Source organism: Hemicordylus capensis, chromosome 1 (genome assembly GCF_027244095.1).
Source record: "Hemicordylus capensis ecotype Gifberg chromosome 1, rHemCap1.1.pri, whole genome shotgun sequence".
Lineage (NCBI taxonomy): Eukaryota > Metazoa > Chordata > Lepidosauria > Squamata > Cordylidae > Hemicordylus > Hemicordylus capensis.
In genome coordinates this window covers 365,412,838-365,438,831 of record NC_069657.1, presented here as the reverse complement: position 1 = coordinate 365,438,831, position 25,994 = coordinate 365,412,838, and the positions used below count along the sequence as shown (strand labels likewise).

General features: G+C 43.6%; 1 protein-coding gene and 1 long non-coding RNA gene across 3 annotated transcripts in view; one reads left to right on the top strand and one right to left on the bottom strand.

The window, feature by feature from the left end:
- Positions 1 to 1,973: 1,973 nt before the first annotated feature.
- The window catches only part of LOC128344126 (uncharacterized), an 89,388-nt gene continuing 65,367 nt past the window's right edge, over positions 1,974 to 25,994 (bottom strand). The window contains exon 3 of the long non-coding RNA XR_008315686.1: positions 1,974 to 2,036. This is a non-coding gene — a long non-coding RNA (uncharacterized LOC128344126). The remainder of the gene's footprint in view (positions 2,037 to 25,994) is intronic.
- The window catches only part of NOX3 (NADPH oxidase 3), a 340,950-nt gene continuing 321,655 nt past the window's right edge, over positions 6,700 to 25,994 (top strand). Inside the window, exons 1-2 of one of the 2 annotated variants that reach the window (XR_008315665.1) lie at positions 6,700 to 6,803; positions 18,042 to 18,125. The gene's annotated coding sequence lies outside the window, so the exon portion shown is untranslated. The remainder of the gene's footprint in view (positions 6,804 to 18,041; positions 18,126 to 25,994) is intronic. The other variant, XM_053293552.1, reaches the window with a different exon arrangement.

Below are 25,994 nucleotides of genomic sequence, written 5' to 3'. Positions count from 1 at the left end.
CTGCAGAATTCTGTGGGTCCACAAGAAGCCTTCAGTGCCCTTGCACTTCTTTGCTTGTTTGCACAGTGCTCTGGCTCTAGAAGGGGAGGGGAGGAGTAATTTTTGGATCTCCTCACTCCCTTCAAAAGTCCTTTCCAATTGTATAAAACTGTTTTTGAGAGTCACATAGACCTCAGGATCAGATTTATACAACTGGAAAAGACTTTTGAATAGAGAGGAAAGACATGAAAATCACTTCCCCTCCACCACCATGCCTAGAGTACTGCACAAAAAAAGTCATCAGTACAGAGATGCTGAAGGCTCCCTTGCAGACTTGAAGCACTTTCTACAGCCCTCTTTCTGGCTCTGCAAGGCTGCATATTATGTAAGCCACTGAAAATAATGCGAATAAAGTTACAGATATAAGTGTGCTGGTCATAATCCTTGGAGCTTTGAGTTCAAATCCTTGAACATCTATGGGTTTTCTCACTGGCAGCTTGTTATCATAGAGCAGGGGTGGGCAAACCTGGCCCTCCAGCTGTTGATGAACTACAACGACCACCATGCCCAGCCACAATAAATTGCAGCTGAGGATGATGTAGTTCAACAACATTGGGGGGTGGGGGAGGTTTGCCCAACCCTGTCATAGAGGTGACATCCTGACTAGTGTTGCACTAGGGCAGTGAGAGAAGTTGTGCTCACTTAAGAAGTTTGCAGAGTTTCATGAAGTTGTGGTGCTCTACAGTGCTGTGCAACAGTAGTGGAAGACCTTCTCCAGGACACATAGAGGGTTGTGCTACAAAGTTTTACAAGCTGTTGGGCAATACATTGTACAACCTGTTGTGCAACCTGTTGAAGAAGTTGTTAATATTTTCTGCTGGTGCAAGAACTAGCCTCGAACAGGTGTTTCTTTGCACTAGCACAACATAATTATGTTAATGACTAGCCTGGATGTTGGCTAATTGCCAAGTCTGGTTGTACATCCAAACACTAGTCTGGATGTAGGTTTATAGGCTTTAAATTGGCAATACAAACCAACCAACCATACATTATCATCAACATGAGGTTTTGTAAACTAGATGTGTTATGGAAGTACATCAATTTAATATTTCATAAGACAGATAATATTCTTACATGTAAAGAAAAACATTAAGAAGTCTCATATTACCATACTTCCAAGACTGAACAATAAATCCCAGAAAACATGTCTATTCATAATAATTATAATTAACTTTCAGATAACTGCTTGCAATGCCGGTCTTTTACGTAGAGGAGCAGAAGTGTTACAAGAAGCTCTGTCTGTTTAGGTTTTGCAAAGCTAATTTTTCTTAGCTTATCTTGGTTATGCATTCTTTCAACAAGCTTTTCTTTGATTCAGAAAAAAATTCTCTTGCAAAGTTTATCTTAACTGCATAATCTCATGTTCAAAACCTCCATAAATGAAACCTGTACATAAACAAATGGAAGCATTTCTTGGCCAACAGTTCCCCCAACAATAGCATATGTAAACAAAAAGTAAGTGTGTGTGTGTGTGTGTGTGTGTGTGTGAAAGAGACAGAGGTGGGGGCATTGGGAGGAAATACATAATGAATAACAACCATTGCGTGAGTTTCATGCTGCTGTTCCTGTTGCATTATCTCTCACATTGATTCTTCTAGCCTGTTTGGACTAGCAGCAGTCAACCTGGGATTTGGCAAAGCCTCTTTTGGATTGCAGGTGTCAGTTGATTCTGCACACTGAGTGCTGACAAACGTCTTTGACTGGAAACCCCATTGAACATTTCTTTTTAGATTGTGAGCCCTTTGGGGACAGGGATCCATCTTATTTATTTATTATTTCTCTGTGTAAACCGCCTTGAGTCATTTGTGGAAGGGTGGTATAGAAATACAATAAATTAATCATCATCATCATCATCTGATCTGGTAGTAGATCAGATTCAAAAGCAGTAAGGAGAAATGCCTTAAAATACAGTACATTGTCTTTCACTCAGAGTGGTGGAATCGGTCTGTCTGTAATCTTGCATGCATGCATTTATCAATGAGTGATGATAATCCCATCTGAAAGACACAAAGTTGTGATTACTGCCTGCTCAGACACTCCTTCCCAAATTTATTAATCCAGGAAGGAGTGTGTGGGCTGGGAGAGAAATTCGGAGAACACCTGTATTCCTTGTACAGGTCCTTGCATGCTGTTCTTTTCATCATGAATTCACAATGTTTTATCTTTAATTTGCTTTTAATTATGCCTTCGCTCCTTTTCATCTTGCAAGTCCCATGCCAAAGTATAGTCTCTTGCCAGCTGCAATTTCCCATCTTGTTTATGACAGTAAATTCAGCAGGGATGAGAAAGAAAATTGTCTCACCAAGTTCAGACATGAAGCATATCTGTCAGGCTAGACAAAGGCCTTCATCCGTCCATACATGCACTGTGTTTTGAGGGTCCTTCTGGCAGGCAAGAGGATATGCATTTACTTTTTGAGACTAATTATTTTTAGTGGTTAGACAAATTGTTTCACCTTCATGTTTTTAAATTTTGTTTTAGGAAATGCAAAGCAACATAAGCAAGCACTGCAAACAACATCAGCATATATCTCTGTGGTGCTGACAAGCAACTCAGTGTAGCACTGCAATATATTGCACAAAAATGACCCAAATAGAAAGAAATACAAATAACACATTTGCACTGCATCTCTGATCACAGCCCATATTGGGAGTTGAATAATCATCTGTCTGTACAGATGGAGAAAATTTAGAATTGATTTTTTATGTCCCAGTGTGTATGAAAGGCAAGGCTTGACTTTGAACATTTGTGTTCTCTTCTTTTCCCAAAACATTTTTTGCAACTATATCCTACTGGTTTCAGGGGAACTTACTTTTAGTGAGGCGTGCTTAACAGCCCAATTCTATGCATGTTTACTCAGAAGTGTTCCATTGTGTTCAATATGCATAGGACAGCACCATAAGGCTTTTGGTATAGTATAGCAGCTTAAGCTGCACATTGAGCTCAGTGAGACTTACTTCTAAGTAAAAGACACACAAACAAGGGGAGGGGGGTTGATTTTGAGGGGCGTTTATCTCTTTAGGGGATAAGTCCAATTGTCTGTGTTTGTGTTTGGTTTTTGTTTGTTTGTTTGTTTTTGGCCAGGGCTTGTTTTACTGCCAGGGCTTGTTCTGGTGGCTGTGTGGCTTTCAGTTTTAGTTTTTCTTTTGCCTGGAGAGAAAGAGTGGGAGGAGCCAATTAAGGTCGAGGTGAGTAACACCTGGTGGGAGGGGCCACATTGGCTGTTGAGCCTGGTTGTCTTAGTTTGAATTCTACTCTCTAGAAGAGAGAAGGTGGTCAGGACATTTAGTGACCAGAAATTAGCAAACAGGAATTAGCAAATAGGTATCAGCAAACAGGTTTCATAGGAGTTTTGCATGGTGTTTAGTGGGGAACTGTATAGAAGAACTTGAAAGGAGCCTCTCTTGATCACACAGAGCTCAATGAGAAGATAAGTACTACTCCCTCTTTTATATTCTCAGGAAATAAAGCTTAAACTGTTGAATAGCTGACAACTTCAGCTAAGACCTAACTTTCAAACAAACAATCACCAAATACTCTAAACAGCCAACAAAACCAGGCATGAAAGTAGAAAGCATGGGTAGGGGATGCTTCCCAGTGTATTTCACAGAGTGTTGCATGTATGATTATCTGCTCAATGGGCAGAAGTCGGTGTGTGCTCGGTGTAAGGATTTCCTGGCTCTCAGGAAACAAGTTTGTTCCCTCAAAGCCAAGGTGGCTGATCTGGAGAAACTCAGAGAGTCAGAGAGGTATATGGACAAGACTTTCAGGGATGTGATAGAGGCATCCCACTCCCAGGCTGATGGCTCCTCTGCTGTCATGGAGAATGAGAGTTAGGGAAGGAGGACATTATTACAAGGAAATGCTCCCTTAGAATGGACCCCTTCCATGGATGATGAGCCCATATCCTCTTGTATATGTGATACTCCTCCAGGGGTAGTGGCCTCCTAGTAGTGGACAATTCACTCACTAGGAGTATATAGAGATGGGTCTGTTAACCATGTGTAGACCTTATGGTGACTTGCCTGCTTGATGTGAATGTTGTGGTCATCACATGGCATCTAGATAGGCAGTGCTGGGGAGCAGTCAGCTGTCGTGTTGCACGTCGGCACCAGTGTTGTTGGGAAATGTAGTTGGAAGGTCCTGGAAGCCAAATTTAGACTTCTAGGTAGCATATTGATGTCCAGGATCCCCAAGGTAGCATTCTCAGAAATGCAACCTGTTCCACATGCAGGGCCAGGGAGACAAGTGGAGCTGAGGGGTCTAAATGTGTGGATGAGACTGTGGTGCTGGGAGATGGAGTTTAGATTTTTTAGGCACTGGGATACATTTTCAGGCAAGCAAAGCCTGAACATAAGGGATGGGCTCCACTTGAACCAAGATGGAACTAGGCTTCTGGTGTTTAAAATAAAAAAATGTTGCAGAGCAGCGTTTAAAATGATGTCTGGTGACAGGCACCAACCTGGATGCCTTTAAGAAAGACTTAGATAAATTCATGGAGTGTGAGTTTACCAATGGCTACTAGTCTGAGGACAAGAGGCCACCTCCAGCCTAAGAGGCAAGATGCCTCTAAATACCAGTTGCAAGACAGCAACAACAGGAGAGAGGGCATGCCCTCACCTCTTGCCCGTGGGCTTCCAGGATGCTGGACTAGATAGGTCTTGGTCTGATCCGGCAGGGCTGTTTTTATGTTCTTAAAGCACAGGGCAGGGTGAGAGCCCCAAGTGGGGTTTTCTTTTGAGTAAGAACAGCCTGCAGATCTTGGTGAAAGTGTGTTTTCTCAAAGTTTTGTAGCTGCTTACTTGGAAGTAAATCCCACTTGGAACTTCTTGTCAATGAAGTGTCTCTGTGACTGTAACTTTAAAGATGTTTAACTTTTTCTCTGTGGAAATCAATGGATTTGATTGGATAGCTTTTTAGTTTCTATCTGACCTTTCAAATCCAAGTCCTTCTACATGGCAACCCAATTTGTTTACACAGACGTAAGTCCCACTGAATGCAATACTTACTCCTAAGTAAGTGTGCCAATGAGCCTCTCCAGTGTCCTTCTCTACCACAGCATGACAAGGCTTTCAGGCATGCCTGCATACTCTCCAGGACTCAGGGGTATGACAAGGAGCAGCTCTGGCTCTGAGGGGCTGCAGCTACTGCCTCTCAGAGGAACTCATGCAGCCCCTGTTCTCTTGATCACAGCTGGCTGCCCCAGCGGGGATTCCTGGTATGTACATTTAAGGCAACCCCCATCACCCACCTGCTTTCTAAACACAAGGAACTTTGGAAAAAACGTTCTTCTAGATTCAAGTAAATATGGTACTATTATTCAGTGTACATCACTACACTGCTGACTGGGCAAAGAGGCACCTTTTACCGTGGTGATTCTCTTTATTTAGCAGGGGGAGAGTAACTGGCCCTATCCACCCCCAGCACAGTACCTCCAGTGACTGTTGCTGGGGTCTCTCTTATATTTCTTTTTAGAATGTGAGCCCTTTGGGGACAGGGTTCCATCTTATTATTATTATTTTTGTTTTGTTATTTCTCTGTGTAAACCTCCCTGAGCCATTTTTGGAAGGGCGGTATAGAAATTGAATTATTATTATTATTATTATTATTATTATTATTATTATTATTATTATTATTATTACATGTCTCTTTACAGATTCATATGCATAAAAGCCCCCCTTCCAGTTAGATTACATTCTAAATTGCCCTCTACAGAGCATGCTGAATTAATTTTTTAAACTAGACTTCTTTTGAAATCTTACCACACTGAACAAGATCTCTGTGTAGGACCCCCCACCCCCCCGCCGCCACACACACACTTTTTCATTGTGTATCATTGCTTTCAAATCACTACCAGACATTAACCTTGGGTTACCAGAATAATCTCTAAGGCCTGTCAGTGTTAATCACTTTTCCAGGCTGAGCTTTGGTCAGTTGTTGCTGATTCTTCAGTGCCCTTACCTTTCACTTTAAGGTTTCCAAACATTAATAGACACTTTTTTCGGAAAATGATAGAAAACCTTTTGAAAGCCTCAATAAGAGTATATCCCACTAATGTTTCTTTATGTGATATTCAGTTAACTCCTTAAAAGTTTGTGGTTGTAGGCACATTTTTTTTCCTTAGGTAAAGACAACTTGTTGTGTCTATCCCATAATATTCATTTATTCTTTGGCTTTTTGACTATCTTTAATGATTTTCTCACACCAGTAGTGAATTGCTCGAGAACAGACACCAGAGGACGATGTGTCTTCAGGGAGTTCTCTGAATGGCCTTCTAGCTCGATGGTTTATGTAGACTATAAGCCCGGAGGTAAGGAAACAGGAAAACAGATTAATAGACACAGCAATCTTCCCCAAGATACTTACAGATAAACACAGCCTTGGGCATTTAGAAAGCTACACCTTAAAAGAGGTTACTGAAAAGCATGGCTGTTTTAGTTTAAAGTATGCAGCTGAAGGCATGCTGTTCTTTAATCTTTGTCGTTCCTTGCCAACAAACAAACCCAAGTACATGTCCCCATCTTTAGAGGGAGTTACGAATAGACTGGAAACAATCTAGGCACCATTTTAAGAGGCTAAAGTTATTGGGTTGTGTTTTTTTTAGCTCAGTGCTGAAATATGTTTGGATAGAAGCCAAACACGCTTGCACTATCTGAGGACTATGCAGGGAAGAGACAAGTATTTAACTGATGTCGGTGGGGAAACTGGATGATACAACTCACATCTTCACAATGTTCCTCCCAAAGTACAAAGATGCATGCGAGGTAAGTAAAATGGGGAGATCTGATAGGTACTGGTGAATCCCTTTCCTTCGGTGGGGGATAATGGTACATAAGTTATGTTCACCCCTAAATATAGAAGGCAGGTATAATCTGCGTGCTTTGAGCCTCTCGGTGGTCAAGGAAGAGTTCTCATGTTACTCAGGATGTTTAGTTCACCTGAAGACTTCCAGATTTTAGCATTATTTCTTTGTTGTAAAGTCTGGCTTCCAGTCTTATCGATTTAGTTGCCAGTGGTGGATGGTGAGGGTGGTCCTGGGAGGGGGGCAACAAGAGATACTTTTAACAAGTGACTACCAGAAGTAAAGTCATGACTGGAGGTAATCATTGGCATGCGCGGAGGCCAGGCAAGTGCTGGAGCCACGGCAGCTGCCACTCAGAATGCCAGGTGGGGCGCCACTGCTCACAATGCCTTGCAGGTGCTGGCGGTACTGCCGATAATCAGTTCTCAAAGGTGCCTCTCACTGCCGCCTCCAGCGCCATCCTCACCAGCTGCCACTGTTAGTTACAATGATGCAAACGATAGTTTGAACTGATGTGCTGACTCAAGGGGGGCAGCTCAAGGCAAATGGTGATCAGCTGCCTCCCTTTGCTGCTGCCACCCACTGCCACACTGGCCCAGGTGCCACCTTCTTTCTCCTTGGTGGCATCTCAAGATGCTGGGGCATCTATGTGCCCCCACTGCTTACTGTATAGAGTATGTCTCTGGCAACAGTGACTGCCCTTTCCATCACCACTGCGCTGCCATGCTAGCAGTAGCTGCCCTCCACTCCCCCGCCCCCATCTTTTCACTCCAGCAACAAATTGTCTGCTTTGTTTCTGGACAAGTTTGCTGCTGGTGGGAAGATACAGAGGGAGAGGGAGAGGGCTGCTACTGGCTTAGCAGTGTGGTAGTGACAGCGAGGGTAGTCACCACTGCCTTGCTCATTGTGCAAAGAGCCAGCAATGGTGTTCTGTGTTTGGCCTCCAGCTGAGGCCAGCTGCAAGGGGGAAGAAGGTAGCACCTGGGCCAGTGAGATGAGGGTGGGTGGGACGAGAAAGGGCCAGAGCCCGCAAGGAGGACAGGAATTATAGAGGTGGAGGCAGTGGCAGAATTGAGGTAGGGGTGGTGGCAGCAGACAGCTGAGGCAATGATGGTGGCAAGGTGGTGGGGTACCAGTTAGGGGTCTGCATGAACCACTGGTTTGGTGTGGGGAGGGGAACAGGGAGCAGGAGCTTTAAGAAAGAGGAGCGTTAAGAAAGAGGAGTGCCTACCTGCTCTTCGCCACCCCATGTACCTTCCTGCTATAGCGGCACTTGGTCCAAGCACCTCCATATGATGGCAGCACATACATGGTGTCTGTGCATGTGCTGGCACCATTTGTGTAGTCGGCAACACCATGCTGGCCACATAATTGGCACCTGCACATGTGCAGGGGTATTTGGGCTGAGCGCTACCCCAGCACGAAGCTGCATTGGGCGGCTGTGGTATTTCAGCCATAGGTATTTGGGCAGACGTATTGGGCTGAGGTATTTGGGCCGCTGGCACTGCGTGGGGGTATTTGGGCCTAGTGCATGAACCACTGGTTTGGTGTGGGGAGGGGAACAGGGAGCAGGAGCTTTAAGAAAGAGGAGCTTTAAGAAAGAGGAGTGCCTGCCTGCTCTTCCCAGCAGGTAAGGACCTGCTCTCCTCTTTCTTAAAGCTCCTACTCCCCACGCCCCTCCCTGTGCCAAACTGGTGCTTGAACCACAGTTCATGCACACCCCTAATGCAGTATCATTGCCCCATGGTGCATCACCACCTGAGGCCACTGCCTCATTGGACTCATGGGTTAGCCACCTTAGGACTGTAACAATCCCAAATGTGGTTAACCTCTGAAGTAATCGGTCTTCATAGTTTCTACAGTCTTTCATTTTAGAATTAGTTATGCATGTAAGCTGTTTTGAGCAAAGCATAACTGCAGAACCAAACATCACAGTGTGACTGGACATATGAGCCTGCCACTGAAAATAGCATCTCTGTGTTGAGTTGTTGCCCCATCCTCTGTACCATGTACAGTGCACTTCCTGCATGATTAGATGCCATGCTGTTGTTCATTTTCCTCCCTGCAACAGCCAGTAGTTTAGTGTGTGCGTAGAGACAATACATACCATGAGAATATTAAGACATAGGGTAAATGATCCTGGATATAATGGGAGATTAAGCAACAATCAGTTGCTATTTTTATCAGCAGCCCTGAGTTTTTGGTAATGTGGAGTTCTGTTAAGACAACAGAGTGCAATTACGACCAAAAAACAAAAAGAGAAGAAGAAAAAACTGAAACACCAGACTACTCCATCAGGGTGCTTTCCCTACACAGACAGCAGGGTGCCGTTCACATTGCCAATGCCTTGTCTTGAATTTAATCGCTGCGATATAGAGCTAGGACATCGTATATCCGATGTAAGGAAGTCACTGGTTTTTTTTGGGGGGGGGGGTTGTTAGTTGCTGCAAGACTGCTCCCCCTACTGTTTATGTTCTCAATGTGACTTTCCTGAACGGAGGCATATTGCTGCTGTTGAGCAGCTAGTCTGGAAAGTGCCTTCGTTGGTTGCCAGATTGGCTTTATAAAGCCAAATTTTGGGTTAGGGCCCATTTGACCCACGCGTATACTTGTAATGTAAAACTTTATTTCGGTCGTAGACCAGTAATACAACAATATTAAAATAATAATGATAATAACAATAATAAGATGATAATATAAAATCAGACTACATTTATACGCATTTGGCATATTATATAACAATATTTGGCCATGATATGAATAACATCTGGATTAGGATTAGTGAGCAAATAGTTTAAATAGAAATCCTCTCCACGACCTGGAAAATTAATCAAAAGTGGGGCAATTTGTTGGCGTCTTATGTCTCTGTAATATTCACAATGCAGTAAAACGTGAGCAGTTGTTTCAACGTTACCAGATCCACAAGGGCATAATCTTGATGCGTATGGTATACCCTGGAATCTCCCATGGAGCACAGCTGTTGGGAGAGCATTTACACGGGCAAGTGTTAGAGCTCGTCTAAATTTTGGAATTAAAATGCTACTTAGATATGTAGCAGGCTTGAGCTCGGTGCACTGACTACCTATGTAAATGCTACTCGGTAAATGCTACCGAGTATACTTGTGCTGCCACGTCGGTGAGTCAGCCTCCTGCATCCTGAAAATGTAATTAATTAAGAGCATCTAATTTTGTCAGGGGCCATTGACGGTTTCAGCTCACTTCAGCCTCCAGTTGTTACTTTGAACCTCTAAACAACCTTTGGCTGTGGCTGCTCTGGGGTCTGTGCAGGATTGGGGCCCAGGAGTGACTCAACAGTCCCTGCATACCATCTCCAGAGTGATCATCTCTGGGTCTATAAAGGGATGCTGCTTCCTGCCTTGGCCTGCCAGAAGCCCTGCAGCAGAGGGAGAGACCACCTGCTTCCCAGAGAGCCTCCAGGGTGAGAGTCTGGTGATGGCTGTCTGTTGCTGCTGCTATTGAGTGCCTGCCTGCCCCCCCCCCCCCCCCGGGAGATGGTTAAGGTTGGACTGCCAATTAATTCCCACCTTCACAGGGGTGAGGGGCCTATTAGGATGGACTGCCCGAGAAGGTTATTGGCTCCAATAGGATTTCAAGATGCTTTGGAGGGATTTAGTGTTGGCTCTGCCAGCGATCCTGTTGATGCCCTGGTGGAGAACTGGAACAGCAAACTCACCAGGGCAGTAGACATGATCGCTCCTAAGCGTCCTCTTTGACCCATTTCAGAACTGGCCCCTTGGTATACGGAAGAACTATGGGGGTTGAAGTTGCGAGGTAGACAACAGGAGTGCAAATGGAGAAAGATTTGACCCAAATCCGACAGATTGCAATATGGAGCACATTTGAAAATCTATGCTTATGCAATATATGAAAGAAGGGCCAATTCTTTTCTGCCCATATTGAAAGCAAAGAAGGCTAATTTTTTTTGCCCATATTGCATCTGCAAGTTAATGTCCAACTGAGTTGTTCAGGGTTGTGAGAGGGCTAGTAGTATGTGCCTCTCCTCCCTTGAATCAGAATCTGGAACCATTGATTACCTGCTGTGGCATGTGTAATGAATTCTTTGTGGAAGGAAATCTCTCGTATTTGGGCTGACTTAGACTCAGTCTTCACAGTTACTTCAGTGTCTGATGTGGACCGACTCCTCTTGTGAGGTTAGGTTGGATCACTTCCAGTTTGTGACCTGAGGATGTGGATGAGCTGAATGGAACAGTGCGGCCTACCACCTGTTCTCTTGACCCTTGCCTGACATGGCTTATGTTATCAGGGAAGTAACAGCAGGAGGGAGGGCATGCCCTCAACTCCTGCCTGTAGGCTTCCAGCGGCATCTGGTGGGCCACTGCGTGAAACAGGATGCTGGACTAGATGGGCCTTGGGCCTGATCCAGCAGGGCTGTTCTTATGTTCTTATCTGGCAGGGGGGGGTTGTTGTAGAAGGCCTGGAAGAGATTATAAATGCTTCTCTGAGGGAAGCCAGGATGCCTCCATGTCTCAAGGAGGCAATTATTAGACCACTTCTGAAGAAGCCTACCTTGGATCCCTCAGAGTTGAGCAACTACAGGCCTGTCTCCAACCTTCCGTGGCTGGGCAAGGTAATTGAGAGGGTGGTGGCCTCCCAGCTCCAGATAGTTTTGGAGGAAACTGATTAGCTAGACCCATTTCAGACTGGCTTTCAGGTGGACTATGGGGTGGAGACTTCCTTGGTCAGCCTGATGGATGATCTCCAATTGGGAATTGACAGAGGACGTGTGACACTGTTGGTCCTTTTGGACCTCTCTGTGGCTTTTGATACTATCAGCCATAGTATCCTTCTGGAGCATCTGAGGGGGTTGAGAGTGGGAAGCACTGCTTTGCAGTGGTTCCGCTTCTACCTCTCAGGCAGGTTCGAGATGGTGTCCCTTGGAGACTGTTGTTCTTCCAAATCTGAACTTTTGTATGGTGTCCTGCAGGGCTCCATATTGTCTCCGATGTTTAACATCTACATGAAACAGCTGGGAGAGATCATCAGGCAATTTGGTGCAGGGTGCTATCAGTATGCTGATGACACAAAATATTTTTCTCTATGTCTACATCATCGGGAGAGGGCATACCCTCCCTAAATGCCTGCCTAGAGTTGGTGATGGGCTGGATGAGGGATAACAAACCAAGACTGAATCTAGATAAGATGCAGGTACTCATTGTGCGGGGTTGAAACTCGGGAGATGAGTTTGATCTGCCTGTACTGAATGGGGTCATACTTCCCTGGAAGGAACAGGTACTCAGTCTGGGGGTGCTTCTGGATTCCAGATTGAGGTAGTGGCCAGAAGTGCCTTCTATCAGCTTCGGCTGATACACCAGTTGCATCTGTTTCTTTAGATAAACTACCTCAGAACAGTGGTACATATACTGGTAACCTCCAGACTGGATTACTGCAATGCGCTCCATGTGGGGCTGCCTTTGTATGTAGTCCAGAAGCTACAGTTGGTCCAGAATGCAGCAGCCAGGTTGGTCATTTCAGAGAGACCATGTTAATTGTGTATTGAAATAGCTACACTGGCTGCCGATAAGTTTCCGGGCAAAATACAAGGTGCTGGTTATAACCTATTAAGCACTAAATGGCTTGGGCCCTAGGTATTTAAGAGAACATCGTCTTTGTCATGAACCCCATCGCACATTGATATCATCAGGAGAGGTCCGTCTGCAGTTGCCACTGGCCCATCTGGTGGCTATTCGGGGACGGGCCTTCTTTGCTGCTGCCCTGAAGCTTTGGAATGCACTCCCTGATGAAATAAGAGCCTCCCCATCTCTGACAACTTTTAAAAAGTCTATAAAGATGCATCCACCCTGGCTTATAATTAAATATTGTTTTAATAGTTTTAACATTGTTTTGAAGTATTGTTTTACCATTATAATTTGTTGGGATGTTTTAACTTGTTCTGTTGTTATTTATTTTGTTTTAACTAATGTTTTAACCTTTTCTGTTGTCATATATTTTGCTTTGTTGTAAACCACCCAGAGACATAAGTTTTGGGTGGTATAAAAATATGTTAAATAAAATAAATATAAATAAACAAACTAGAGGCTGAAGCAAACTAGAAACTGATGGATACTCAAGGCTTGTTATTTCAGGAGAACTGTCCCTTTAAATGTCTTTGCCATAACTTTTCTTCATCCGCTCTGTTTCTCCTCTTTCCCCTAATATAAAAGTGCTGGCATTGCTAGCTTAACCTTGTATGGAAAGAAGATCAAAGGACCTCAGGGCAGAGAATACTCATGCAGCAAATGTATTCTCCCTGCCCCACCAGGCTCGTCTCCTGTCTTTCCTCTTGTGTAAGGAAGCCTATATATCCTTTCATCTTGTGTAGTTGTTTTATTATCTTTCCCTGTTATTCAATGTGACTGACTGATTTTTGTCCACTTCAGCTCTGTCTCTCCAGTTCTGAGCAAATTTGCCAAAGCTTCTTTGTGCTTTATTGGAGCTCAGAGAGGCAGATTTGGCATGCAGGTATTTCGGTCTTCTGCTTGCCTGATAGCATTACATTGGGTGGAGGAGGAGGAGGCATCTCTGGAAAATGTTTGAAAGAAAGACTTGCTTTAATCATTCAGGCCTGCAAGAAACCGAAGACCTAGAGGGACAGCATCATCATAATCAGGACTGTCCTGGTCAATCAGTGATGTTTCAAAGCAAGATCACAGCCAAGCCAGATGCTGCAACAGTTAAGAGGGCTGCAAATGAAAGGACGGCACCCTTGGCCAAACACATGCATAAATATTGGAGGCCCCATCTCTTAGAAGATGGCTTCAGGTTTCTCAGCTGTTTGCTTGAAAGACAAGCAGAGCTATTGGCAAAGATAGTGCTGCAGAGGGGTGTGGGTCGGTCAGTGCACTCTCTGAAATATTTAACTGCCCTCTTCCCCCTCACCAGAGCAACATAACAACTCATGCAAATGAACAAAGGTTGCCCTTCAGAAATGATTTTGATGTCCTTTTACCTCTCATGCAAACTTCTGCCAGTGGACCAATTCTTCAGTGTCTGTAAAAGTTATGGATCAGAAATCCAACTTTAGTTGCAAAGTTGTTGTGAATCAGTGCTCTTCAGTGCAAAGCCCAGGACAGGAGTCAGTGGTGGTTCCCATCAACCCAAAGTGCCAGTCCCTGATTATTTATTAGTCTTGTGCAAGCTCCCCTGGCACTGCATGGAACCACCTGTTCCCACTGTGCAATGATCCTATATGTCCAGTACTGGTGGGGCTCCTTTAAGGGAATCTTGTCTTCTTGAGTCCCAGCTCCATCTTGGAAGGTGTGAACAGAGCTGGGAAGTGTATCCCTTCTTAGCACTTTCCCCATAGAGTTTTACAGAGCCATTTCCCACAGCAGTAGCCTCAAATATGGCATTGGGGCTTGTCAGAGCTCTATTTCTCTTAAAACCCTCCCAGCTCTGAGTGAAGTGTGGAAGTCAGCACTGTGGGAAATGGCTTTCACATTGAAGCATTTATGCCCAAGTGCCCCCCACTAGGAAAATAGTGACAATCACTGTTGTAAATCATAGCAGCTGATTCTAAAGCCATATCAACAGAAACAACTTTGGGGGATTTAGTTCATTCAGAACCAGAGCAGAACAGGGTATTTAGTCATCTTTTAATCTATTTAATAAGTAAGCCCTTTACATTATTCTTTGTGACCCTCCTTTGCTTTCTTGAACTGCCCTAATCTTATGGCCACCAGGATTTTCTCTCCTCTGCTTTAGTACAACTACTCATTTCTCCTTGGTCACTCCTTGACCTCTTCTCTTCTCCTTGTCTTGTCTGTCTAATGAAGATTGTTGCAAGCCCATTAGGCAGGGGAATGTTGGCACTAACTATGTGTTAAATAATAGCAATGCTATTGGCAACCACACTGTTGTTTTTCTGCTATTTTCCTGGTTTTTTAGTTTTTTGTTTTGGTCCTGCATCTGTTTTATGTCATTTTCTTTTCCTCTGGCATTCCCTCCCACCCTAGCTGCTATAATAGTAATTGTAATTTTCATTGGTATCATCCAGCAGAAATACTCACTTTGAGAAGGTCACCCCTTCACAGCCTTTTCCATTAGGGAGCTGATTTCCAATACATTTTGTTCTCCTTTCCTATTTGGCCTCATTTCATGACTTGGGACCTTGTGATTTGGGGGCTTTAAATATTTGATTTTCACAGCGATTCAAGCACCCTGATCCAGCACCCTAATCTAAAAGTGCGTATTAGTGTCTACCGGGACTGCTGGAATAGCATCATGTTTGAGGACAGCAATCTTGCCATCGTTGTCAGGCATGCCCCATCCTAAGCTACTTGTTTGTTGATGTAGCAAGACTTCAGACTAGGCTGTTAAATATTACCTGAAGATCCAAAGCTGTCAAGCAAAGATGAGAATCCCACTGTGGTGGGCTCCTTCCAGTGACATAGCTACAGCAATGTGGGAGGTGCTTCTCTCTATGCATAAAAAGCAAGTCTTACACTGAAGTGCAATGAATATGCTTCTAAAGAACTCCCATGTCCCTCCATTGTTTCCCCAGTGAAAAAAGGGACATGGCTATAAATGTGTAGGGAATGTGGCCAGGCAGCCTGAGAGACATGGTAAGCAGTTCTGACTAAAAGCATTCCCCACATGGAAGGTCCATATAATGAAGTGCAGGTGGAGCATATTATTCTGTATTACCAAAGCCGATGAGCCAAGCCCATACTCTACAATGTTTTGCAAATTAAATACTTGTAATAATCACCTCAGGCCACCTAATGACACAGCAGGGAAATAACTTGTCTAGTGAGCAAGAGGTTAGCGGTTTGAATCCCCGCTGGTATGTTCCCCGGACTATGGGAAACACCTATATTGGGCAGCAGAGATATAGGAAGATGCTGAAAGGCATCATCTCACTCTGCGTGGGAGGAAGCAATGGTGGTAACCCCCTCCTGTATTCTACCAAAGCCAACCACAGGGCTCTGTGGGTGCCAGGAGTCGACACTGACTCGACAGCACAACTTTACTTTACTTTAATAACCCATTAGACTGCTGCCCAAGGACATGATTACACATTGCTGAAGATGGGATTCCACCCACTCTGTGCTGTGTGCTGCATATGCCTTAGTGTAGTGCACTCATTTTCAGGCAGGGTGGTCTAGAGACATAGGAACATAGGAAGCCGCTACTGTATATACTGAGTCAGACCATTGGTCTATCTAGCTCAGTATTGTCTGCACAGACTGGCAGTGGCTTCTCCAAGATTGCAGGCAGGAATCTCTCTCAGCCCTTTCTTGGATAAGCCAGAGAGGGAACTTGAAACCTTCTGCTCTTCTCAGAGTGGCTCCATCCCCTAAGGGGCATATCCTACAGTGCTCACACTTCTAGTTTCCCATTCATATGCAGCCAGGGTGGACCCTGCTTAGCTAAAGGGACAAGTCATGCTTGCTACCACAAGACCAGCTCTCCTCTCCTGTGACATGAAGTGTCCACCCACCTTCATGGAGATTTAATTTCGAGGGACTCCAGGGAGGGAGGTGAATCTTGATGAACTCTAGCAACTCATGTGAAAAAAAAAATTGAATAAGGCAACCCCAAGAGGTAAAAATGGGCACAGTGATTTAGCAGGACATACTCAGGAAACAGGGACTGTCCCTGGTAAATAGTTGCAGCGCTTTATATGTACCACATGCAGCTCCTTATATCTATCCTTTTCATATGGGCCTAAGGACATGCTATGTGCACACATCTTAGTGGCTCCATGTTATTATTTATTATTATTATTTATTATTTATTTCATTTGTATACCGGCCTTCCAAAATGGCTCAGGGCAGTTTGTTATAGATCCTTCTAAACAAAAACAGCAGCATGCAGGGTGTGTATCTGATCAGAGATGCACAGCAGAGGAGGAGGATCTGCGTTACCTTTTCTCCACCAGCTTCTTATTCTGTTCAAAGAAGCTTTCAAGCAGCTTTTATCTGTGCAGTGTATTTTATCTGTGCAGTCCTGGCATAATGTCCTGGTCAGTGAAAAAGTAAACATTTGCACGTAAACTCTCTCTGGCATTATGACTTTACATGAAAAATAATATTAGTGAGGATTGCCAACAAAGTATAATGGGCCTGGAGTCTCTAGGAACTGGCAACCATTGTCAGACTAACAATCCTGGAGATGCTAATGACTCGATATTGGGAAAAGAAAATGGGGAAAGTATTGGGGGGTGGCACCCCTTTAGGAACAGCTTTAGTCAGAGTTAAAAGTCTTCATATTAGCTTAGAGAGAGTAGTCGAGTGAGTGAAGCAGAAGATGGGTTGAGGAACAGTTGTGCTACAGCAGGAGTTCTCAGTCGTTCTCAGGACTCAATATCTCAGTCCCCAAATATTGTTAGACTACATCCTCCATCATCCCCAACTACAGTGGCTGAACCATTGGCAACCTTCAGATGTAACACAGAACTGCTCTTCTGTCCACATTCGGGTATTCTGGAGAGTGTCCTCTCTGCAGTCAGCAAGACTGCAGAGAGGCAGGATAGCTCGCTGTGCAGGCTTCCTTCTTTCCTGAAGGACAGCCCGCACAGCCAATAGCAGCCGGAGAAAGGGAGGAGCTTCCTCCCTCAACTCTGATTGTGGAGAAAGCTAACAGTGGTGCCAGAGTTTGGATGCTGGCACTGCCAAACTGGAAGTGGCGGCTATGAAACCAAGTGATAACTGAAGATGACCCACGGAGTTTAGGGAGGGAAACCGTGCGTCCATTTTTTCCTTTAACTGTAGTTCGCCACATTTGGGCATTTTGTTAGCAAAATTGGAGGTGAAGGGACCTCTGGTTTTGTGTTACATGTGAATGTGGCCATTGTGACAGGATAATAGGAGTTGTAGTCCAAGAACAGCAGAGGTATCGGGATTTTGCCATGGACGGTGCCTCAGTTCTTTGTGTGGGGCATGCTTGAACATATTTGAACATGTCTGGGTACTGGCTAGGGTGGTGGAGTCACTGTGGTTTTTTCTTTCCTTGTCACTTGCTGTCTTGAATTTCAAACTGAGAGGTTCTCCTTCTCTCTGCACAAGAGACTGTTAGGCTGCTTATTGTTTTCTTAGCCTGTGTTTTAAGTTAGTAATATCAAACTCTTGTTTTCTCATTTAAAGTTGGCTTCCTGTTCAATCATTTATAGCGCATCATTTATTTATTTGTTTATTTAACAACTTTCTATACTACCCAGAACTCGCATCTTTGCAACAAGGGGACACAAGGCTGAGAATAGTAAAACAGGAACAAACCAAGGCAAGTATGGAGAATAACACAGGTTGGTCTACTTTTACTGCAAGTGTCTACTCTCTATGTTCTGCACAGTTAAAATGGCTGCAGTGTTGGCAACCCTCACTAATACTGTTTTTCACATACAGGCAAATGTCAAAGGACGTTTAAGAGCAAGTGCTTTTCACAGGCCAGGACATTATACCAGGACCTGAACTTGCTGCACAGTGAATATGTCTGCCATGTCTGAAAGCTGCCCAAAGTCCAGCCTTTTATAGGGACAGTTTCAATTGGGAGGAGATAGTACCGGGCACTAATAGTGTTTTGTTTTGTATTTACAAACATACACACTGAGCGTGGAAGAGCTAGCTAGCACCCACACAGACAGTGCTATTCTTTGAAGTGGCATCATTTACCAAAGATGTCTCCAGTTTGCAACTTCTCAGCCACTACAAAATTCAGACTTTTGTCTCCTTTGTAGGCTACAGTAAAACTGCCAATTCCCTCTGGCATCTACCTAAGCAGGTGGGGCACGTTGTAATTAATAGCTGCCACATATCAGAAACCACTGAAGAAGCATCTTCTAGCCTTCAATGCCCATTAGGGAAGTATTTTTACTATTAGCTAAGCAAAATATTAGAAAAACCCGTCCTCCCTTGATAGCCATGACAGCATTTACAGAGCTCATGGGAATTGAGGAACTGGGTGAGGTACTCTATTAGCACTTCTCAGAAAGAGCAGAGAGCTGAGAATTGCAGATGGATCTGCTTCTAAAGAAACTGGCAGAGCCATCTTATCAGCCCCACTATGGCCGTGCCTACTAATGCTGACATAATGTTATGCCATTATAACCATAGTTCAGCAGGGGTTGACAGCCTTTCAGAAGTGCTATGCCAAGTGTTCATTTAATCACTAAAATTCAAGGTTTTGTGTGCCAGTAATACATAATGTTTAGATTCTAGCCCCGCTTGCCACAGGGGGTTGCCCTTCTTCTCTTGCCTCCCATAGGGATGTGCATGAACTGGTCCGGTGCCTCCTTAGGGAAGCGCCAAACCAGCTTCGGTGCCCACAGTCAAACCAGTTCAGCAGGTCATGGAGTGGTTCCCTTTATAAGCAGGTAAGCAGGTCCCTACCTGCTCAGCTGCCACCCCTCCTGCTTTTTTGGGTGTGGCACTCACTCTACCAAAGGTTGCACGTGGCTGTGGCACTGTTCCCTGCAGTCTGCATGTGACGTTGACACAGCATCTGCTTCGGCACCTGCTTACCTGCTTCTTAAGGGAACCGCTCCTTCCCTTCCTGTGGCTGCCCAAGCCTGTTTGGGCAAATCCTTAGCCCATGATTCCCAGCAAGCAGTTCCTGAAAAACCACCCCTTGAGCTGAGTCATAGAGAAACAAAGGCTTGTTCTGCCTTTGAAATGGTACATGATACAAAGTTGGCATGGGCATGAAAGCAAATGAACCACAACTTTACCATCCATCAGTAGTATGGTTGCCACCTGTCAATAATCTCTGAAGGCTGCCAAGAACTTTTTTATTTTTTGGTAAGGAGAACTTTTTCTTTCAGAAGCTAAGGGTTCCTTCCTGATAGCCAAACATTTATTCCAAACAGGGCCCCAGTCAAGGCCAGCACAGCACCCTTCCAGTGGCTGTTGCTGCTGTCTACCTTGTGTTTCTTTTTGGACTGTGAGCCCTTTCAGAACAGGGAACCATCTTCTCATTATTCTTTTTTAATGCAAAACTCTTTGTGGTTATTTGTTGTTGAAAAATGGTGTACAGTAGTGGTGGTGGTTGTGGTAGTGGTAGTAGTAGTAGTAGTAATGTATAGTCCCCTGTTTGGAAGATGTATTTGTCCAGTATAAATCCCTAAATGTTTCCTCACACATAGCTATATATTTGGGACAATGATTAATAGCACCTTTCACTTCCATGCCTTTTTTGTTGTTAATTTTTGAAAAACTGAGGGAAGAAAGAAAGATCAGAGGCAGTATTCTTATTCTTTTTTCAGATCTCGTCTGGGAAAAACAACTATTCAAGGAGACCTGATTCATGCAAGCAGTCTAGTCTCTTGAATTAGTATTTGGTCTAGCTGAATTAGCTGGTCTTATTTGTGGAACAGCATTCCTGTTTTCACAAAGTACTGTTCCTCCACTTTGATTTCCAGACTTTGTGCAGAATGCTGCACATGTATAATGTGTCCCTGCTTTCAGCTCCTTCTGATCTTTCCATAGAATGGAATGGAGGGGGAAACCGACCTGCCGCCAAATCTCATGTGGCATAATAAGAGGCACCTTGTGCTAGTTGTTCACAAGTGTTACCATCAACTTAATAGGCCACACACAGAAGTTCACCACTGTTACTTGTGTTGTTCATAGTCACATAGCAACTGCAGTGATGCACTGCTTAGAAAGCATGGAGCGGCCTTGCCTCTGCAAGCTGTGTGGGCAAGCTGTATTTGCAAGCAGCACCTGCACTTCTCTCTTGGATTGGCAATATCCTGCACAGTATGGGAGTCATTATTGATTATTATTTTTAAAATAATTTAAATAATTTGTTTTAACAACTGTTTTATGCTATCATTTTAATTGTGTCTCATGTATTTTAATCTATGTTGACTTTTAAATATTGTTTTAAATTTTGTACACCGCCTAGAGATGTACATATCAGATGGCATTAAAATACGATACATAGATAGAGAAAGGAAGGAAGGAAAGGAAGGAGGGAAGGAAGGAAGGAAGGAAGGAAGGAAGGAAAAGAAAGAACGAACCTGGGTAGACAGAGGCCAAAGTTTCCTCTAAATTTTGTGAGGTGGGGAGCTGAGTGCAATCTTGAGGTTTTGTTTCTGAAAAGGTTGACAACTTCTTCCTCTTCCTTGTCTTCTCCCCTCCCCTCCTCCTCCCAAATTGTCCTGGAGGTGAGAAGAAACTAACTGCAACTTTAAGAGAAACTGAGCCTACTTCTGGAACCATTGGAAGAATGTGTAATTTTTTAGGGAAAATAGGAGTTTTTATTCCAATCTCCTATTTATTTGACTAATGAACTTATAAAATATAACTTGCTTGCTTGCTTATTTTGTTAGAAGCATATTCTTAGTAAACCTAAATATTTTTAAAAGAAAAATATAACCCAAATATTAGGCCTGTGCACCATACAGAATATTGGATCAATTGCAATTCGATCCGATCTGACATGGCCTCCACAACACGATTGGAATTGGGTTGAAATTGACCCGATATTTTACCAATATGCCTATTAAAAGCACACACACATCGTTTATTTCTGATAGTGTATGCAATACTTCTGATAGTGTAGACAATGGGCATATTGGTTTGACATTACTGTTAGACTGATACAACTGCACAGCCCTACCAAATATTAACTGTTGCCATTTCCCCATTAGTTTTCATGGGAACTCCCTCTAACTGAAGTCCAAGGTAACACAAAACAAGTGTCTATAAAGTAGTAAATTCATGTGTATTCTGTGCCTTTCAACAATAACAACAACTACAACTACTACTACTACTACAACCCTATATCTTCTGCTGAAGGCACTTTAAACATAAGACCAAACTGGTCTGGAAGGTAGCAAAATGGTGACATTTGTTTACAGTTGTTAGTTCAGTTTTTTCTTCTTCTTCAGAGTTGCATTGCCCTCTGGATTTTTTGTGAAGGAACTTCAGCTAGCTTGGAGAGCAATAGCAAGCTGAATTGTTTGAATTATCCTTTGGGAATGACGTTGAATGTTCTTCCTTCAGAGCTCCTTCCAGCTCACAGATCTGTGTTGTATAAAGTTACAATTTCATCTGCATGCTGATGGGCAGCACATTACTCTAAGCCAAGAGCCACAATGGGATAATGCAGCCTCCGGGCCACGTTGTTACTGACTAGACTCTGACCTTATATAGTGGTATACAGATCATAAACTGTATTTTGCAGCTTTGAAGAACTAGAGAGGAAGGAAATACTTTGAACTCTCTACATTGATCCCCTACTTTTTCTTGGGCTACCAAAGCTGTAACAGCTGGGTTATTATTATTGCTTACAAGTTAATAACAAAGCATACTTTACTTTGCAAACCATCCTTTTAATATTTAGTCTTTTGGCTAATTCAGTTATTCATTCAGTTTATGGTTTGTAATGACACTCTGATTGGATTTAGTATAAAGGATGCTGCCGTACAGTTTTACAACACTCTAAGGGTTTTTCTTACTAACATTATCCAGTGATGGGCTGTTGAATTTTTTTCTCCCTCTCACATAACACTAGAACCAGGGGTCATCCCATGAAATTGATTGCCAAGAAATTTAGGACCAACAAACAGAAATACTTTTTCACACAACACATAATCAACTTGTGGAATTCTCTGCCACAAGATGTGGTGACAGCCAACAACCTGGATGGCTTTAAGATGCATTTGGATAACTTCATGGAGGAGACGTCTATCAACGACTACTAGTTGGAGGGCTATAGGCCACCTCCAGCCTCAGAGGCAGGATGCCTCTGAGTACTAGTTGCAGGGGAGTAACAGCAGGAGAGTGGGCATGCCCTCAGCTCCTGCCAGTAGGCTCCCAGTGGCATCTGGTGGGCCACTGTGTGAAACGGGATGCTGGACTAGATGGGCCTTGGGCCTGATCCGACAGGGCTGTTCTTATGAACATAGGAAGGCATTCAGGTACCAGGGATTGTGGTGGGAGGAGTCTCCTGATCCCTGCCCTCTCCTTTGAGTTCTGAAATGCCACTGCTGTTGCAAGACAGAAATATGTTATTTATAACCAAAACAGAGCCTTAAAGGTCTGCAAGAAAACTGGAGAGTTTATTTGCTGAGTTACTATGCAAATTTGACAATTAACTCTTAACTCATCTCCTGGGGAAATAATGGGGAATTATGGAGGGAAAGAAATTTGACATGATTAAAAAGAGGCAACGAAAACACAAGGATCCTAGGCAGTCGATCATTTCTGCTCTGCTCTGCACTGCAAGTATTGCAGCTGTCAGTGGAAATTACTTTAGAGAATTCCAGGTAGACACCTCACAAAAAATGGAAAAAAATACAACCCTATAATATAAAAACCACCACAGTGTAAATAAGCTTTTTTGTCTGTTTGCAGAATTGAATTAATGATGGCATCTTCAAGGCCTCACCTGAATGCCACATTCCTTGTTTCTACATACAGCCCTGTGAAGACGATGTGATTTCCTAGCTTTCAAGGGGAAAAAAGAGCAGCTGCCTTTGGTTAGACTAAGCTAAGCCTTTTTAAACGTGATATTCTATTTTATTTATTTGCTTACTTTACTACCTGCACTTTCTGAGCTTCGTAGCTTAAGCAAGAAGCCTGTGTTTTGACAGCACGTCTCTTGGGCGCCCCCATTGAAAAGGCCAAAGCTCCCAGCACAGTAGCATCTGCTGCCTTTAAACACAAGATGAACGCTTCTTGATTTCCTGCACTGCATGCAAATCAAGGGGCTGCCGTGCTACCCAGTTTCCTGGCAGTTTCTCTCTTGTATGGCAATGGCCAATATGAGGAAGAGATCACCCAACAATACATCTCTGAGCGCATTACTGGCCACCAGCACTGCTCCACCGATCCTGTACTGTACTCATCCTCTCCATATGGACACAAACCATGCCCGCGTGGCTTTACTTGACGGGCAGCCTTTCTTTCTGCTCCATCTCTATTTCACACAGCTTGGTTAAGATCAGCCACCTCTCCCATGCTTCAACAGTTTGTGTGTATTGCTTGGTTCGTTGTTTCTGAGTTTTCAAAGGAAACCCTTCTCTTTTAAATATTGCTTTTGGGCCCGTCTTGACCTCTTTTCCTTGTCTTATTTTCAGATGATTGTATCTGTTGCCTTTTTCTTTGTAATTGATTGTTTAGCACCTAATTCATTCCTGGGACTTCCAAAGTTATTTGTTCCATGCCCTTGTTTACTGAACTCTGAACTATTCAGAGTTCTCTGTATGTGTGTTTGTGAGAGCTTATCTTTGTATTGTTTCACTAGAGGAAAGGGCTGAGGCCAAGGAGCAGAAGTGGGGAACAATCCTTTTAAATCACTCTCTTTTCCTGCTCTCTGATTTTTGGAGCACCACTCACTGCATACTACGGGTGAACCAAATGTTATCCTGAATATATGTTTGGCACGAAAGAGGGCATTGTTTTATTTTATTTATTACATTTCTATCCCTCTCTTCCTTCAGGTAGCCTAGAGAGGTGTACATGTTTATGTTTATCCTCACAACAACCCTGTGAGGTAGGTTAGGCTGAGAGAGAAGTGACTAGGCCAGAGTTGCCCAGTGAGTTTTGTGGCTAAGTGGGATTTGAACCTGGGTCTCCCTGGTTCTAATCCAACTCTCTCACCACATCACAATGCTGGCTCTCACTGCACCACACTGAGGTGTTTTTCTTTCGTGGTGGTGGGGGGTTTACTATAGTTCACCCCCCCCAAAAAAACCCCTAAAGTTTATCTATTTTGTGCCTGTTTGTTGATGTTCACACCCAGTAGACATCTGTTTGGGGTCTTTTGTTTGTTTGATGTCATCCTTTTTTTCTAGTGACAATGGCTCACATACTGATATTTGGAGTGTTTGTAGAGTGACAATTTTGGAGAAACTGCCCCCTCCATGCAATGAAAGAATATGCTGGGAAGACATCAGGATATCCACAAAACAGGTCAGGATATCCACACTCTCGGCATGTCCCCCTTTTAATTACATGGGTTGGGAAAGTATACCAAACCAGCCCACTGAGAGGAAACTCTGTGTTTGCATTGTCTGTGCTTGTTGACATCACCCCATGGGCAACTCTGCTAGGCAACATTATGATGTCACTGTTTCTAGGAAGAAAAAGGCCAGTTTGGAGGGGGAAATGTACCCAAGCTGTAGCTGATCAGTCTGTGGAGAGGCTCACAATAGAGAACTGCTGCTACTGCTTCCTGAATGCCAGACATAGAAGAAAACACGAGTTGCCTGAATGTGCAATGAAAAAACAACTAATTCAAAGCTTTTCTATCTGAAATATTATCCCAAAGGAGATTCCTTTTTGTGAAAGAAGAAAAAATTCATGAAAAATTTGATTTTTGCTGCAGATCCAAATATTTATTAACTTGTGTAGATGCATACAGGTGGACAGCTATATGAGGATTTGCTATCCACAGTTTTGCGTATCTGCGGTTGGGTGATTGACACCCAACCTTGGCATTAGTGAGAAAAACCTGGCAAATAAGGGGTTAATTTCACTTATCCATGGTTTGGAGTTTGCCAGAAATGACCTTGGAGGTCATTTCCAACTGCCATTTAAAGAAAAGAAGCCATTTTGTGGCTCCTCTGTGTTTTTTTTTTTTTTAAATTTCCCCCATGATTTTTTGCAGAAAATTGGCCAAATAGGTGGGATGTTGACTGCCACAAATTTGTGCTTATGATAATCTATGCAAATACCTTGATAGTGTGGAAGTATGGTTTAACTGAATCCTAGTTTCATATCCTGGCTTGTTAATTAACACTGACTACTATTCAGACTAAGTTACTTAGTAGTACTACTCAGGAGTTACTCTAAAGGCCTACTGAGTTTCAATAGGACTTCAGCTGAGTAATTTAATCAGGATGTCAGTCACTGATTAGAACAAGTGGAGATTTTGTTAGGTTGTAACATTACAGCAGTAACAGCCCATCCTAACAAGTCAGGGGGGTGCCAAATGAAGTGCAGCTGTCTCTGTTTCTTGGCATCTCCATTTGCTCTTCTTTCTCCCACCCCACCCCACCTCACCCCAGCATTAATGAGAGCCATGCTTCCTGCAGGGTGGCCATTTTTCAGGTAGAGCTGTGTGGGCTGGTTAATCATTGACCAGCCCATGCAGCTCTACCTGACAAATGGCCAGCCTGCAGGCAATGCAGCTCTCATTAATACTGGGGCATGGTGGAATAGGA